This window comes from Saccopteryx leptura, chromosome 9 (genome assembly GCF_036850995.1).
Source record: "Saccopteryx leptura isolate mSacLep1 chromosome 9, mSacLep1_pri_phased_curated, whole genome shotgun sequence".
Classification (NCBI taxonomy): domain Eukaryota; kingdom Metazoa; phylum Chordata; class Mammalia; order Chiroptera; family Emballonuridae; genus Saccopteryx; species Saccopteryx leptura.
In genome coordinates this window covers 60,939,381-60,956,608 of record NC_089511.1, presented here as the reverse complement: position 1 = coordinate 60,956,608, position 17,228 = coordinate 60,939,381, and the positions used below count along the sequence as shown (strand labels likewise).

The following is a 17,228-nucleotide window of genomic DNA, read 5'->3' as shown; positions in this document are numbered from 1 at the left end:
AAAATTTTAAACTTAAAAAAGTAACAATAAAACTGATATACCCTTCACCTCGATTCACCAACTGTTATGCTTTTGTCAAATTTGCTCTATCCTTACTTTCTCCCTTCTTCCTTCCCTTCATTTCTTCTTCCTTCCCTTATCTCTCTTTCTTTTACCTTCCTGAACTGTTCTCAAGTAAATTGCAGACATCATGACTCTACCCAAAATGCTTCACCATGCACCTCTTTTTTTTTTCTTTAATTTTTTTTGTTTTTTTTTTTTTACAGAGACAGAAAGAGAGTCAGAGAGAGGGATAGATAGGGACAGACAGACAGGAACAGAGAGAGATGAGAAGCATCAATCATTAGTTTTTCGTTGCGATACTTTAGTTGTTCATCGATTGCTTTCTCATATGTGCCTTGACCATGGGCCTTGCTCGAGCCAGCAACTTTGGGTCCAAGCTGGTGAGCTTTGCCCAAACCAGATGAGTCCACACTCAAGCTGGGGGCCTCGGGGTCTCGAACCTGGGTCCTCCGCATCCCAGTCCGATGCTCTATCCACTGCGCCACCGCCTGATCAGTCACCATGCATCTCTTAAGAATCACATTTTCCTTTTACATAACCCAAACACTATTATGTCACCTGAGGAAATGAATACTAATTCCACAATACTCTCTAATATTTTATTTACATTTAAATATCCATAATTTACTTCCAAAATCTCTTCTAGAGTTAAAAAAAATAAAGTCTGAGGTACAATAAAGATATATGAATTACATTTGTTATGTCTCTTTAATCTATTATTAACAGCCCTCGCCTGACCTGTGGTGGTGCAGTGGATTAAGCGTCGACCTGGAAATGCTGAGGTCGCCGGTTCGAAACCCTGGGCTTGCCTGGTCAAGGCACATATGGTAGTTGATGCTTCCAGCTCCTCCCCATCTTCTCTCTCTTTCTCTCTCTCCTCTCTCTCTCCCTCTCTGTCTCTCTCTCTCCCTTTCTCTCTCCTCTCTAAAAAAAAAAATGAATAAATAAAATATTATTAACAGCCCTCTACCTTTTGTTTTATTTTGTTTTTCATGATATTATTTTTAAGCCAGTTGTCTTTAGGTAGTTCCCACATGATACACCTAATTGTTTCTTTATGGTGTCACTTAACATGTTCCAATGTCTTCTGTATTACATACCGTAGCACAGGGGGTGGGAAACTTTTTGGCTGAGAGAGCCATGAATGCCACATATTTTAAAATGTAATTCCGTGAGAGCCATACAATGACCATGACCATGAGCGGTAGGAAATGAATGGATTGTAATACATGAGAATGTTTTATATTTTTAACATTATCTTTTTTTTTTTTTTAAAGATTTGTCTGCAAGCCAGATGCAGTCATCAAAAGAGCCACATCTGGCTCGTGAGCCATAGGTTCCCGACCCCTGCCGTAGTTTCTGTGACTGGGCGTTAGGTCTAGAGGCTTGATTAGATTCAACTTAAATATGTTTGGCAAGGAAACTTCATAATAAGATTGTGCAATTCAGCCTGACCAGGTGGTGGTGCAGTGGGTAGAGTGTTGGACTGGGATGCGGGAGGACTCAGGTTCCAGACCCCGAGGTCACCAGCTTGAGCGCGGGCTCATCTGGTTTGAGCAAAAGTTCATCAGCTTGGACCCAATGTCGCTCGCTGGAGCAAGGGGTTACTCAGAATGCCAACATTTGATTGTTAAGTTATTCTTCCCCACGAGTTTGTCCACTGGGTACAATTTTTCAAATTGTTGGCATACTGGTGATAATAGTGTTTTCATGACATTTCACATCTCCATAGATTGTTTTAATTAATAACACTTCTTATTTGTAATTTTTCTCATTTTCTGTAATTTTGTTAGTGTTTATCTATTTTTGTTGTTTTTTAAAAAACTGATGTTTGCCTGATTAGGTGGTGGCTCAGTGGATAGAGTGTCAGACTGGGATGCGGAGGACCCAGGTTCAAGACCCCGAGGTCGCCAGCTTGAGTGAGGACTCATCTGGTTTGAGCAAGGCTCACCAGCTTGGACCCAAGGTCACTGGCTTGAGCAAGGGGTTACTCAGTCTGTTGTAGCCCCACAGTCAAGGCACATATGAGAAAGCAATCAATGAACAACTAAGGTGTCGCACTGAGAAATTGATGATTGATGCTTCTCATCTCTCTCCGTTCCTGTTCCTGTCTGTCCCTATCTATCCCTCTCTCTGACTCTCTCTCTCTGTCTCTGTAAAAAAACAAACAAACAAACAAAAAAAAAAACACTGATGTTTGGTTCATTAATAGTCTCCATTATTCTTTGTTTTATATTTTATTGATATTGTTCTTCTCTGTATTGCCTCTTTCTTCCTATGGATTAAATTTTAGTACCTGGTCTTTCCTAATACCACTATTAAAATCTAAAGTGATTCTCATAACATCATTATTGCTGTATCCTATAAGCTTTGTTATACGTTTTAATTTTTGAATATATTGAAAATAATAAAAATAACAGCTTAAATTTTTTAGAGTTTTTCTACTAATTCCAACATCTGTGTCACTTCTTTTTTATTTTCAGTTGACTTTTTCTCTTCAATATTGGTTATATTTTCCTGCTTCCTTACATACCTAGTAATTTTTTACTGTGTCAGACATTATGAATGTTACCATGTTGGGGCTGGTAATTTCTGTAGTCCTATAAAAATTTCTGAGCTTTGTTCTAAGATGCAGATAACTTCCTTGGAAACAATTTGATCCTTTCTAGTCATGCTTTTAAATTTTTCAGGCAGGACCAGAGCTATGTTTCGTCTAGGGCCAATTATTTCCCATTTCTGAGGCAAAACCCTTCTGAATACTCTTCCTCTTGTATCAGTATCTTGAGGTATTCTAATCTGGAAGGTAGAAGTAGACACTAATCCGGATCCCGAATAAGCACCAGATGCTATTCCCTTTAATCCTGTGTGAGTAATTGTGTTAGGCTTTTCTGGAGAAATAGAACTAAGAGAATGTATATATTTATTATTTTATATTATAACAATATAATGATATACAAAATAATACAATAATAACAGAACCTATAGGATGTGTATATGCCATATTATATAATAATATTATTATAAGAAATTATAATGATAGTACTACCATTATGTTGTTTAATTATATTATTATATTATATAATTATATTATTATTATAAAAAATTGGCTCACGTGGTTATGGAGGCTGAGAAATTTCAGATCTGTAGTCAACAAGCTGGAGACCCAGGACAGCTGATGGTGTAAGTTCCAATCTGAAAGCTGGCTGGCTGGAGACCCAAGAAGAACCCATGTTTAAGTTTAAGTCCAAAGATAGAAGACAAATGTCCAAAGTCTGAAGGCAGTCAGATGAGAAATTCCCCCTTGGAAAAAGGCACCCTTTTTTTTTTCTTTTTAAGATTTTATTTATTGCCTTGATCGGGCAAACCCAGGGTTTTATACCGGAAATCTCAGCATTCCAGGTCGATGCACTATCCACTGCACCACCACAGGTCAGACAAGGTCAGTTTTTTTCTATTCAGGTCTTCCAATGATTGTGTGATGTCATGGACATTAGGGAGGGCCATCGGCTTTGCTCATATACCAATTCAAATGTGAATTTCATCCAGAAACCCCTCACAGACACACCCAGAATAATGTTTGACCACATTGCTGGTCACTCTTGTGGCTCAGTCAAGTTGACACATAAAATTAGCCATCACAGTGTTTTTTTTCCTTCCCTCCTATAGTCTCCTCACATACATGTGCTGGTCAGTGCTCTTGTGAATCCTTGATGGAGATCCTCTGCAGATTTTAGGGTTCTCTATATACCTTTCTCCTTCCCAGAACTTGATTCTGCAAATGCTAGCCATGTTGGTCTGTCTCCCTGGCCTTTAAGCTTTGTCCCCTCATCTCCAGGAGTCTACTAGGCTCTGTCTGAGTCTCCCCACCCTGCACCACAGACTAGAAAGTATCTCAAGACAGCAAACTGGGACAATCAATGGGCCTGACCTATTAGATTCCCATCTCTCAAAGAGCACTGTTTTAAATTGCCTAATAACCAATGTTTTGAAAAATGTTCTTTTATACATTTTATCACTTTTAAGTTCTATTACTTTTAAGGCTGTTTTAGGTGAGAAGATTAATTCAGTAACTGTCACTATAAGCTTTTAAGCCAAAGTCCCCACAGTGTACTAGATTTTATTTTTAAATTTCTGGTATGATTTTTTTTCAACCCAGAATTATTTAGAAGTGTGTTCTTATTTATAATTTTTAAAATTAACTTTAAGCCTAAAACAGAAAATCTATTTTTTATGGTACCTAGTCATTAAATTTGTTGATTGTTTGCTTTATGGCCTAATAATACAGGATCAATTTTTTTTTTTTTTTTTTTTGTATTTTTCTGAAGCTGGAAACGGGGAGAGACAGTCAGACAGACTCCCGCATGCGCCCGACCAGGATCCACCCGGCACGCCCACCAGGGGCGAAGCTCTGCCCACCAGGGGGCGATGCTCTGCCCCTCTGGGGCATCGCTCTGCCGCTACCAGAGCCACTCTAGTGCCTGGGGCAGTGGCCAAGGAGCCATCCCCAGCGCCCGGGCCATCTTTGCTCCAATGGAGCCTTGGCTGCGGGAGGGGAAGAGAGAGACAGAGAGGAAGGAGGGTGGGGGTGGAGAAGCAAATGGGCGCTTCTCCTATGTGCCCTGGCCGGGAATTGAACCCGGGTCCCCCGCACGCTAGGCCGACGCTCTACCGCTGAGCCAACCTGCCAGGGCCCAGGATCAATTTTTGTAAATGTTCTATGTGAATTAGAGGAAACTGTGTGTCCTCTAATCTTCCATATCAGCAGTTCTCAACCTGTGGGTCGCGACCCTGGCAGGGGTATACATTTTTAAATAAAATATGTATTTCCGATGGCTTTAGGCGACCCCTGTGTTTTGGTCGCGACCCACAGGTTGAGAACCGCTGTTCTACATAGAATTATATATACAGTCATTCAATTCAAGTTCATTAATTGTGTTGTTCAGACTTTTTACGACTGTTGAAGTTTTTTGTTTTATTTTGTTTGTTTATTTTTAGAGAGCAAAAGGACAGACAGGAACATACAGACAGGAAGGGAGAGAGCTGAGAAGCATCAGTTCTTCATTGCAGCACCTTAGTTGTTCATTGGTTGCTTTCTCATATGTGCCTTGATCGGGAGCTCCAGCCAAGCTAATGACCCCTTGCTCAAGCCAGATGACCATGGGGTTATATCTATGATCCCATGCTCAAGCTAGAGATCTCATGCTCAAGATGTTGAGTCTGTGTTCAAGCCAGTGACCTCAAGGTTTCGAATCTGGGGCCTCGGAGTCCCAGGCTGATGCTTTATCCACTGTGCCACTGCCTGGTCAGCATGACTTGAATATTTGACAGCCATACCTGTTAATAGTTGAGATGAATGTTTTGAAATTTCTCATCAAAATACTTGAATTTATCAATTTGTATCTGTAATTCTATCAAATTTTCTTTCTTTTTGTAGATATCTTATTATGCACTACCTATTTACTTATACTATATCTTCTTGGTGAATTGCACCATTAGTCAGTATACTGTAACCATATTCTTTTCTTAACAAGAGCTTTTGCTCTTAAACTTTATGTCAACTGTCTGATGGAAATATCATGTGAGACGACACATATGCACTTTCATATTTTCTAGTGGCTACATTCTAAAGGTAAAAAAAAATCAGGTGAAATCAAATTTTAGTAATACAGTTATTTAATCTAATGTATTAAAATACTGATTGAACATGTAAGCGATGCAATAAGTGAGATATTGTACATTATATTTGGTGCTAAATCTTTGAAATTTGGTATTTATTGTACAGTTTCAGAACCTCTCAATTCACACTAGCCCCATGGTCAGTGCTCGGTAGCCAGTGCCTACAATGTTGGACAATGTAGCTCTGTAGAGTTGTATCAGCTCGCATTTAGTTAGTGTTTGTTACTTCTTTTTCTATTTTTACTGGGAAATATTTTGTACCTTTAGCCCTGTATCCTTATAAAAGGCGTATGCATTATTTTTAGAGTCTGAGCTATCTAAAATTTGGGATTTGGACGACTTTGAAATTGGGATTTACCTTACAATGGCGTGTTAGAGCCTTGGTTATTCAGCTAGCATATGCACCACACTTGTCGTTGCCAGTGCATACTCAAACATCAGAAGTACTAGTTTCAAAACTTAAAATGTGAATGTCAATGGCTTTGAATCAAATCCCAAGAGGACATAGTTGGACTCTCTTTTAGCCCCTAAGAGCCAAATAATTGTGGAAAATGAGCGTGAAATGTGTGATTCAAACAAGATTGGCAAAATGCACAAAACAGGAGTAAACAAAATATACTAGTTCCACATAATTGCAAAACTGTCTTAAAAGCCCAGAACCAGTGGCTATTAGGCTTTTTAATGGGTTATTTTAGGGAGTGCTGAATTACCAATTTTCTTGATGCCACAAACTATAATATTGTCTGGATACTGACAAATGAAAAAGTGATTTATAAGAGTTGTGTGGATGTGATGAAAATTTAAAAACACTTTAATCAACTTATTTTGCTTCTATTTTACATTTTGTATGTTCACATTAGTTATATATGATAAAATATATGTCTAAATAAATCTAAAAGAATTCTTTAGTGTAAAGTCTAAGTGATCAGAAAGTTGAACCGGCTGAACCCCACCACGGGCTTCTGTTCTCCCGGAAGTATTGCCTGCATTCTGGGAAAAGCCCAGGTCCATCCCTGATTGGGTGCTAGATAAAAATGATAAGCCCTAGGGTAGATAGCTCCAGGGACCATAACATCACAAGTAATTGTTTCTCTTGTCATGAATTGCAGGAGGAAGCTGCTTTCAAAGAAAGTACTCCTTAGACCAGGGGTCCTCAAAATTTTTACACAGGGGGCCAGTTCACTGTCCCTCAGACCGTTGGAGGGCCGGACTATAAAAAAACTATGAACAATTCCCTATGCACACTGCACATATCTTATTTTAAAGTAAAAAAACAAAACGGGAACAAATACAATATTTAAAATAAAGAACAAGTAAATTTAAATCAACAAATTGACCAGTATTTCAATGGGAACCATGGGCCTGCTTTTGGCTAATGAGATGGTCAATGTGCTCCTCTCACTGACCACCAATGAAAGAAGTGCCTCTTCCGGAAGTGTGGCGGGGGCCGAATAAAGGGCCTCAGGAGGCCGTATGCGGCCCGTGGGCCATAGTTTGGGGACCCCTGCCTTAGACTGTATAACTGAGCCCAGGCAGTGTCAAGGAGAAGGTGTGGGAAGCACTGTCAGGACCTGTCAATCCTCAGCCTTTGGCTCCTCCCCTGCCCAGCTCTTTTGGGCTACCCTCTGATCCAGTATTTCCTCTTGTCTCATTGTGACTTCTAATTGTTTAGTTTAAGATGGCAAGAATGCAAACTGTGGGCCTGGAGACAGAGACTGCTTATCTTGAATCCATAGAGACAGGACATCTAGAACATGGTGAGGGTGCAATTGACTAATTTTGTAGTGAAAGAATGATAAATTAGATGAGGTTGGCACAGAATGGTATTTATAGATTGATTACAAACACATATTGGCTATTTAAGAAAGATTAGAGGATAGAAGGTAAGGCTATATAGATTTGAAAACACTTTAGTTCATTAAGTTCATTTTTAGAAATAAAAATCATTTGGTTTATTACTCATTTACATGGAAAAAGTCAAACAAAAAGTATTTAATTTACTACACATGCATAATTTTATGTGACCTCTATGAGGCATTTGATATTGTTGGCAAAACTTTTTCTTTAAACAGAAACTCTGTTTTAAGAGATGCGTCCTTGCCAACACTAGCCTCTCTGTGGTCAGTGGTTTCCCTCTTAGCACTGGTTTCTGCTTCTCAGTCAGTCTCCTTCAGTGCCTGGTTTCTGTCTCTATCGTGTTTCTCAGGGGCCGATCCTGGGCACTCTCTTCTCACTCTGTCCTCTTTCCTTACATGGTCTCATTGAACCCCAAGGTTACAGCTACCAATGGTAATGACTAAATGCATGTCTGCAGTACTCACTTCTCTTCTGAGCTCCAGGCTCACTGCCTACTGGCAATGTCAACCCTGGGATCTCATCTCACATATCTTCCTCTATCAAATACAGTTTCCCTCATTTCTGCCACTCCAGGTTTCTGTGTTGATTTTCACTGACTACTTTCCTCTCCAGCCATGGTTTACTTGTCATGTCCATTTTACCTCGTCTTTTATTTCCATTCTTCCTTCTGCTCCCTTAGTTTAGGGCTTCACCAATTCTTAAGGCTTTCAATAACTGCCTAACTGGTTGTCCTCTCTCTAGTATCTCAATCCATGTCATTAGTTTCCTTAATGTTCTTCAGTAGCTTTCCATCACAGAGATAATAAAATCTAAACTTATTAGCAAGCTAATCCCACTTTCCACAATACAACCTCAGTCTATCTGATCTGTCACATCTCCTAATATTCCTTGTGTTTTACTCTGTGCTACGGTAGATTCAAACAACTTGTGATTCTTTAAACACATCATATTGCGTTTTCTCTACGTAGAATGTGTACTTGCTTTATCTATACTTTTGTTGAATGGGAAGGGTCAGCAACCTTCTGGCTAAGAGGAGGACAAAGATTTCAAGTTCAGCTGGTAAAAATGGAAGCAATATATTTAGTAATTTCAAGAGAAGCTGAAGGTCACCCAGAACGTGAGAGGGAGAGCAACCTTATAGAGAGGAAGGCACAAGGAGAGGAAACAGAGCTATTAAATTTCCATTGCCCATTATCCAGTTCTGTTTGGCCTGGCAATGGGATCATCATTTGATGGTAATTACGCCATATTGAGAAAATCAAAATGAAAATAAAATAAACAGTAATAGGAATCTTGCACTAGTTATCATTCTTGGGAAGAAAGTTGGGATAATTTGGGGGTGGATCTGTGCTGTAAACAAAGAATGAAGTCATGAAGGAGAAGAAAATGGTTTGTGTACGTACAGTATTAACTTCATCCTGTGCTTGGGAGAGCTTTCTGGTACCGTACACCTGTGTTTCCCCCACTGTTTTTGGTTTCAGAGTCAGTGTAAACTAATAAAGTATGTGGTTATAAATGTCTCTCATAATCTATTTGCATGTTTCTGTTTGCAAGGCGATCCCAGAAATCCAGACCCTAGACTGAGGAAGCTGTAGACACTGCCTACCATGAGTTTGGAACAATCCAGGCAGCTTGTCCATCGTTTTGCTCTTCTGTCCTTGCCATTCCTATGTAAGAAGGGGATGATGAGGTGGAAAGGGCAGAAATTTTATGTACCACGTAGTATCACCTCAAGTATACTGTTGTATAGGACAAAAAAAATGGAGAACGTGAGTGTACTATGTTAGCTTTTGTGTAATAAATAAACAAAATAAGAATATATATGGGAAAAAAGAATGAAATCTTACCATTTGTGACAGCATAGATGGACTTAGAGGGTATTATGCTCAATGAATTAAGTCAGTCAGAGAAAGGCAAATGCCATATGATTTCACTTCTATGTGAAATCTAAAAAACAAAATAGAAACAGACTCATAGATACAGAGGACAGACTGATGGTTGCTGAAGGAAACAGGGTTGGGAGACTGGGTGAAAAATGTGAAAGGATCAAGAAGTACAAATTGGTAGTTACAAAACAGTCATGGGGATGCAAAGTACAGCATAAGGAATATAGTCAACAGTATTGCAGTAACTATGTATGGTGCCAGGTGCGTACTAGAAATATCGGGAGGAATACTTAGTAAAGTATACAATTGTCTAACTATTCTGTTGTATACCTGAAACTAATATAAAACAGTATTGAATGTAAAGTGTAAAATAAAAAATAAAATTAAAAGTTTTAAGCATATATGTGGAATATGTACTAATAGTTTCATAACAATACTGAAAAAGTACATAATAACCTATTTGAAGTTGTTTCCTGTGACAGGAGAAAATGGGAAACATGGATGAAGACAGGGTGTCTGCAACATGCCTTTAATTATAATTTTTATAATGTTTTAATATTTGAAATAAGCAAATGTTTTATCTCTTAAAAAGATAAAATAAAACTAAGTTTAACTGTTGCTCGTTCATTGCTACTTTCTAAAAATAAATCAGAAATTAACAATTGATTATTAGACAATTGGCAGAGAAAAATGTTATTACAGTGTTATTTCTAATAGAACAAAAAAAACTCTTGATAGGCAATTAACTAAACATAGTAGTATGTAATTACATAATAAATACAAGGAACTGTTAAGCATTGTGATGTAAATACACATTTATTGACAGTAATAGTAGAAAAATGATACAAAAGAGTATACATAGTGCAATCTCTATATATGCAAATAAAAAATTGTGACACAATATGCACCAAAATGTCCACTTGAGAATACAGGTGATTTTTGTTTAACTTTGTCTTCCAGTGTGGTTAAGTTATGGGTTAATTTTTTATGTGTTATATAAACAAAAGTTTTTTGTTTTGTTTTTTTAAAACCACCTCTTACTATCCCTCTCTTTACTCGCTAAGTAGAACATCTTTCCATAATTTGTGCCATTGAGATAGTGGCAGTAATAGAACCACTGACATTTCTTGGGTGTTCACCATGTCTCAGATGTAGTTGTAAAACACTTTACCATAAGTTAATAATCAAAACATTATGAGGTAAGAGTTATTATATTTCCATTCTATAGGTAAGGATCCCGAGGCTTAGTCAGGGTAAAAGTACCTAGCCCAGGTCACATTGATAATAATCAATGGTGAGGGTGGTCATAAACTTGGGCAGTCTGACTCTAGAGCATATGACCTCATCACTGTGCTGCCACATTTCACATGCACCTTTCCTGGGCTCTTATCTCACTCTGTTATAGCTGTACAATTTTGGCACTCCTGGTGCTCTCTTTATTCTTTGGAACTCTGCAAACTAACTCAGTACCTGGCTTTTTGCACCAAACTAAATGTTTGTTGGATGAATGAATAAACTTGTTTTAAGCTGAAGCAGAAGTCGATGAGCTTTAGCAGCTCTCTGCTATTTGCTATCTAGTGTGGCAGTGCCTAATCATGTTGTTTGGTTTCCTTCTATGTGGCCTATAAAGAATCCTTATCTAGCAAGAAATGTTACTGTGAAAATCCATGATTTTGAGGCTTATGCATTCTTGTACTATGTAGTTGAGCAGTAATTTTTCATTCCATCACTAAGCTTGTCAAGAAAAATTTATGAAACGTGTTGAATGCTTAGCCTGTAGCAGGCTCTGTCCTGGGCAAAGATATTAAAAATCTAGTTGTAAGGAACTCATAGTCTAGAGCAGAAGGCAGGGGAGGATGTGTCCCCAGTCATCACACCTTTACAATAGAGACAGGATATACAAGGATATACACATCACCAGAGATCTGGGAGGAAGGACAGCTCCCTTCACTTGAGAGTGAAGCATCTGGAAGATTTCCCAGAGGAGGTGGCAGTGCTGAGCTGAGTTTTAAAGGATTAAGTAAAACTGACAGTAAGGAGTGGACAGAAGGGTATATTAGGCAATATTTTTAATACCAGGAGCTTGATGTCAAAACAAGCCCATACATAATTTTGAAAAAAAGACTTTTCTGATAAGAATCCTAATAATTTATACATGGATCAGTCAATTAAAGTAGCCTGGAGGATGGGGATTTAGTAATTGCATGCAAAGAAAAGTGTATGTCTGTGCACACAGGCAAGCCTGCATGAAAATGCAAGATCTGATTTTAACAAAAAGAAGCAATTATGTTTAATAGGAAACTAAATCTTGTTTCAGATCACATCTTTGTTTTCTGACATTCTTAGTAGTAATTGCAGTAATTGTGACTAGGTCAGTCCCCTTGTGTTGGCTTAGCACATGAATTTCTTTCTCTGACTCTAGTCCAAGTAATTTCCTCATTATTACACATTACTCAGTGACCAGAAAAAAATTAACAAGCTTCAAAGTATATCTATTTTTTATCTAGAGGGAATAGTAGCCCCTGTGACTTTATCAGAGCAAATGAACATATGACCAAGTATATTCATAGCATTTCTTCTAATTCTGGAAACTTCTTTAAAAACAGGGAGTTATGTGGGTTCATCCTCATGGTCTCCAGAGGCCTAGAAGCCAAAGCAAAATTTATCTACATGCTCCAGTAAGTGACCAGCTAGGGCTCCAGGAAAAGAAAAGTCATGGTCTCTGGTGGGTTGGCTCAGTGGTAGAGTGTTGACCCAGTGTGTGGATGTCCTGGGTTCAATTCCCAGTCAGGGCACACAGGAGAATCACCCATCTGCTTCTCCACTCCTCCCCCTCCCTTCTCTTTATCTCTTTCTTCCCCTCCCACAGCCATGGGAGCAAGTTAACCCCAATGCTGAGGATGGCTCCATGGCCTGCCTCAGACACTAAAATAGCTCAGTTGCTTAAAGCAATGGAACAACAGGCCCCAGATGGACAGAGCATCGCCCCATAGGGGGCTTGTGGAGTGGATCCCAGTTAGGGTGCATGTGGGAGTCTATCTCTCTGCCTCCCCACTTCTCACTTAAGAAAATAATAATAATAATAAAATAAAAAGAAAAGCCTGACCCTTGGTGGTACAGTGGGATAAAATGTCGACCTGGAACACTGAGGTCACCAATTTGAAACCCTGGGCTTGTCTAGTCAAGACACATATGAAGTTGATGCTTCCTCCTGTTCCCTCTTCTCTCTCTCTTTCTCTCCCTCCCTCTTTTCCTCTCTCTCTCTCTCTCCTCTCTGAAAATTGAATAAATAAAGTCTTTAAAAAAAAAAAGAAAAGCCATGAAAGAGGACTGACTCAAATCACTCCATTAAGAAAAAAACAACAAAAGAATCCAGAACTGCTTTAATTTTAATTTATGAAAACCATACTCCCCATTTTAAAAAAATTTCAATTACTTTCTTATAAAACAAAGGAATAAGTAGGGAAATTAATTATAGGTTACTTGAATTCTAGACAATTTTGATTAATGAGTTAAAAATTTAAGACAAACTTAGAAATGTTACCTAACTAATTAGAAGAGCAGTGAAAGTCAACACAGTAATCCAAACAACTTATATTTTACCTGAAAATTTTAACATCTTCACTCCTAATTAAGTGAAGAAAGAGGGGAAAGATTATATTTAAGTATGAGCAATTGGGAGAAAAGTTATCAGAGATTACTAAAATCAGATTTTAATTTCTTCTTTAACTTTAGTGAATTGAATTTAAAACTTCCTTAATCGAATGTCTGGTAGCCTTGGGCAATTCTGGACAAGAAGTAGATAGTTCTTTTTGTTTAATACACATGCATTCTTGGCACATATTAAGTGGAAAATACTTGCATCTTGGATCTCTCATTAAACAAGGTCATGGAGAAGTACATTACAGGGCGTCTTTTATAATGAATAGGTTTTACTTTTGCTGGTTAAACAATGGAACGGTGCCAGTGATCCAGGATGGATGTAATTTGAGCTTGACATTAAGAATGGTTGGTTAAATAGTACATTCCCCATCCCAAAGCTATAGGTATCCTCTGTACCACTCCCTTGCAAGGCTGGAGTTGCTGGTGTGAAGACAGCCATTGCCTACACAGCAGAAGAGAGCTTGGAGAAGGTAACTGGCACCAGGTCCTCAAGAGGAAGAAGACTGGGGTTTATCTGTTAGACCAGTTTACTTGATCTTCTCATTTCTGAGTCCACCCTCAGTCTTTAACTCTGTTTCTGTCACTACCACCCAGGTGTCCCAACCACTTATAATAGTTCTCAGTCACTTTGACTAAAGGTACAACTTTTGCTGCCGGAAAGCATGAGGTTTTCACAAGGAGGAAGACTGATATCTAAGTGACTGGGGATGAGGGCTGTTGGGACAACTTACCTTAGAGCAGCATTTCCCTGACATCAGCGCTAGTGACATTTGGAGCCAGATATCTCTTGTGGAGGGCTATCCTGTGCATTTTAGGGTGTTCTGCTGCACTCCTGGTCCATACTCATTAAATGTCAGTGGCAACCCTGCAAGATATGACAATTAAGAATGTCCCCAGTGTATGTGCAGGGGAGAAGATGGCAGAGGCAGAGGCGGGGGCAGCGTGAGGGGGTGGGCCTTGATGAGGCTCACTAAAACGGGCCAGCACGGCCTTTTGAGGCCCACAGCATCTTTTTGGAGATTTTAGCCCTGATGAATTCAATCAGTTCTTTGTGACTCCTCGCTTTTCAGTTGAGCTTCTTCCATACAATGCAACTGTGCTGTGTGGTGCACAGGCTATAGATGGACTTTCTGATGGACAAGAATATTAAAGGACCAAGTTTGGTGTTAATGAAATAATTGAACCCAATGACTCTTTGTAGAGAACTCCCAACTACAGTATTTTGAGCACATTGAATCTTCAGGCTCCTGAACTTATTAGTTGCACAACTTCCAGAAAGACCCCTGAAGACATAGATAGAGAAGTAAACTACAGGTCCATTGACTGCCAGTACCCAGGCTCTGCTCTGGCTCTGGATGGCAGTTCCAACACGGAGGCGGAAGTTTTGGGAAATGATGGTGCCTTGAGTGCTCTTGGACAGAAGGAAAGTAAAAAGAAGAGAAGACATCCACCTGGATATTATAGTTACTCAAAAGATGACAGTGAGGGTAGTGTGTATTGACTTCCATGGTCGCCCTGGTCGATGGCCATACAAACCCAGTAGTCATGAGCAGTGTAGGCACAGAAGATGTAGAGTTGATGAGCAATATGTCCTCGTTGGGGACACCCAGGACTTGTAGCAGCCCTCAGGACTCCACGGACTTTGTCAGTGAATCTGTGCCTGGTGGTTCTTTCCCCAGAGCCCTGAACAGCAATGGTAGGACAGCAGGGAAGCCTGAGGGCTGCCAGGGGCCTGACTTTGAACAGTCCTGCCTCCTTGCAGGGGCTGGCAGGGACAGCCTGTTGAGGACAGCTGGGGCTCACCCTTACTTTGGGACTGATACTACTGAAAACCTTGGAGCTACTAATGGACCAATACTTGAGTCCTTGGGTGACGGCTCAGCTGCCAGTGAGGTGGAGTTGCACACTGTGGAAAGCATGGACTTGGACCCAACTAAAGCCAAGAGCACTCCTCCTCCTGCCGATGCCCCCGCCTCTGTGGTGGACACCACTCCGGTCTGTAAGCCTAAGTCGTGGGCCAGTCTTTTCCACAATTCTAAGCCCTCTTCCTCCTCACCCGTGACTTCTGTGGAAACTAAGTAATCCCCTCCTGCCACCTCTCCCTGGTCTCTGGAAACCAGGTTGGAGTCAAGGAAGGGCATGGTCCAGTTTCAGGGGATCCCATAGTCATAAAGATTGCAGAGTTACTGGAGAATGTAACCCTAATACATAAACCAGTATCATTGCAACCCCATGGACTGAGCAATAAAGGAAACTGATTCTACATTAATGCTACACAGCAGGCACTGGTCACTTGCCCTCCACTGTATCACCTGGTGAAGTTCATTTCTCTATATTCCAAAGTGCAGAGACCTGTATGTCAACACCCATGATAGACAGCTTTGTTCGGCTGATGAATGAGTTTACTAATAGGTCAATGCTTACTAAACCCAGCCAAGCTGTTGAGGATAAAATCATGAGGGATATCCACCCTGGAGCTGCCTTTGAAGCCATATATTTATGGACTTCTGACAGTCATCATGTTGAGCCTATCTGAAAAGGGTCGGCAAGAAGATGCTAAGAAATACTTAGGATTCACTCTGAATGGACTTCATGAAGAAATGTTGAATCTGAAGAAGATTCTCTGAGCAAATAATGAAAAACTTAATATTTCTGATGGACCCAAAAGTCACTTGGTGAACAAAGAAGAGCAGGAAGAAGCAGGCAAAGGAGGTGAGGATGAATGGGAGCATGTGGCCCCCAGAAATATGACTTCCTTCACCTGCCAGGCAGACTTTGTTCAGACCCCAATTACTGACATTTTTGGTGGACATATCAGGTCTGTGGTTCACCAGTAGAGTTCAAAAGAATCTGTCACTTTGCAGCCATTTTTCAAGTTGCAGCTGGATATCCAGTCTGACAAGATATGTACACTCCAGGATGCCTTGGAAAGCTTGGTGGCAAGAGAATCTGTCCAAGGTTGTACCACCGAAAACTAAACAAAAGGTGGAGATCAGTTGGAGAGTGACACTGGAAAAGCTTCCTCCTGTCCTTGTGCTGCATCCAAAACAATTTGTTGACTGGAAGACTGGTAGATGTCAGAAGCTTGTCAAGGACATTGAATATGCTGTGGATTTGAAAATTAGTACAGAGCCTGGCCAGGTGGTGGCGCAGTGGATAGAGCGTCAGACTGGAAAGCAGAGGATACAGGTTCGAAACCCTGAGGTCTCTGGCTTGAGTGCGGGCTCATAGACATAAGTCCAAGGTTGCTGGCTTAAGCCCAGGGTTGCTGGCTTGAGCAAGGGGTCACTTGCTCTGCTGTAGCCCTCTGGTCAAGGCACATATGAGAAAGCAATCAATGTACAACTAAGGAGACTAAGGAGCCACAACAAAGAATTGATGCTTCTCATCTCTCTCCTTCCTGCCTGTCTGTCCCTATCTGTCCTTCTCTCTGTCTCTCTCTCTGTCTCTGTCACAAAAAAAAAGAAAAGAAAGAAAAGAAAATTAGTAAAGAACTGCTTTCCCCAGGTGTTAAAAATAAGAAATTTACCGTATTTCCTCATATATAAGACGTTCCCATGTATAAGACGCACCTTAATTTGGGGGCCCGAAATTTGAAAAAAGAATGTATTACATAAAATTATTGAACTCAAGTTTTGTTCATTATAAAATTCATACAGCTCCTTATCACTGTTTAAAACTCCCATCCATTAGCTTGTCCTCATTTGTGTCTGATGACGAATCACTGTCTTCATATATTGCCTCGTCCTCAGTTCAATCTATGGCATTTGAAATGCCACACTTTTTAAAATGCAAGTAAAAAATCTACAACCCACTATATAAGTTGTACCCAGTTTTTAAACCCCAAATTTTTCGGGAAAGGGTGCGTCTTATACATGGGGAAACATGGTAATGCCACAGAACCTATAGGGCAGCAGTGCGGCAGGTGGTCATTACATTACAGAGGTCTTCCAGATTGGTCTGAATGTCTGGCTGTGCATCGATGACCAGACAGTCAAGGTGATTAACTAGTACCAGGTGGTGAAGCCTACTGCAAACCACACAGCCTACTGCCTCTATTACCACAGAGTGGACCTGCTGTAA

General features: G+C 40.0%; 1 pseudogene; it reads left to right on the top strand.

Moving 5' to 3' along the window:
• Positions 1-17,228, top strand: part of LOC136381505 (ubiquitin carboxyl-terminal hydrolase 10-like) — a 27,751-nt pseudogene extending 10,523 nt beyond the window's left edge.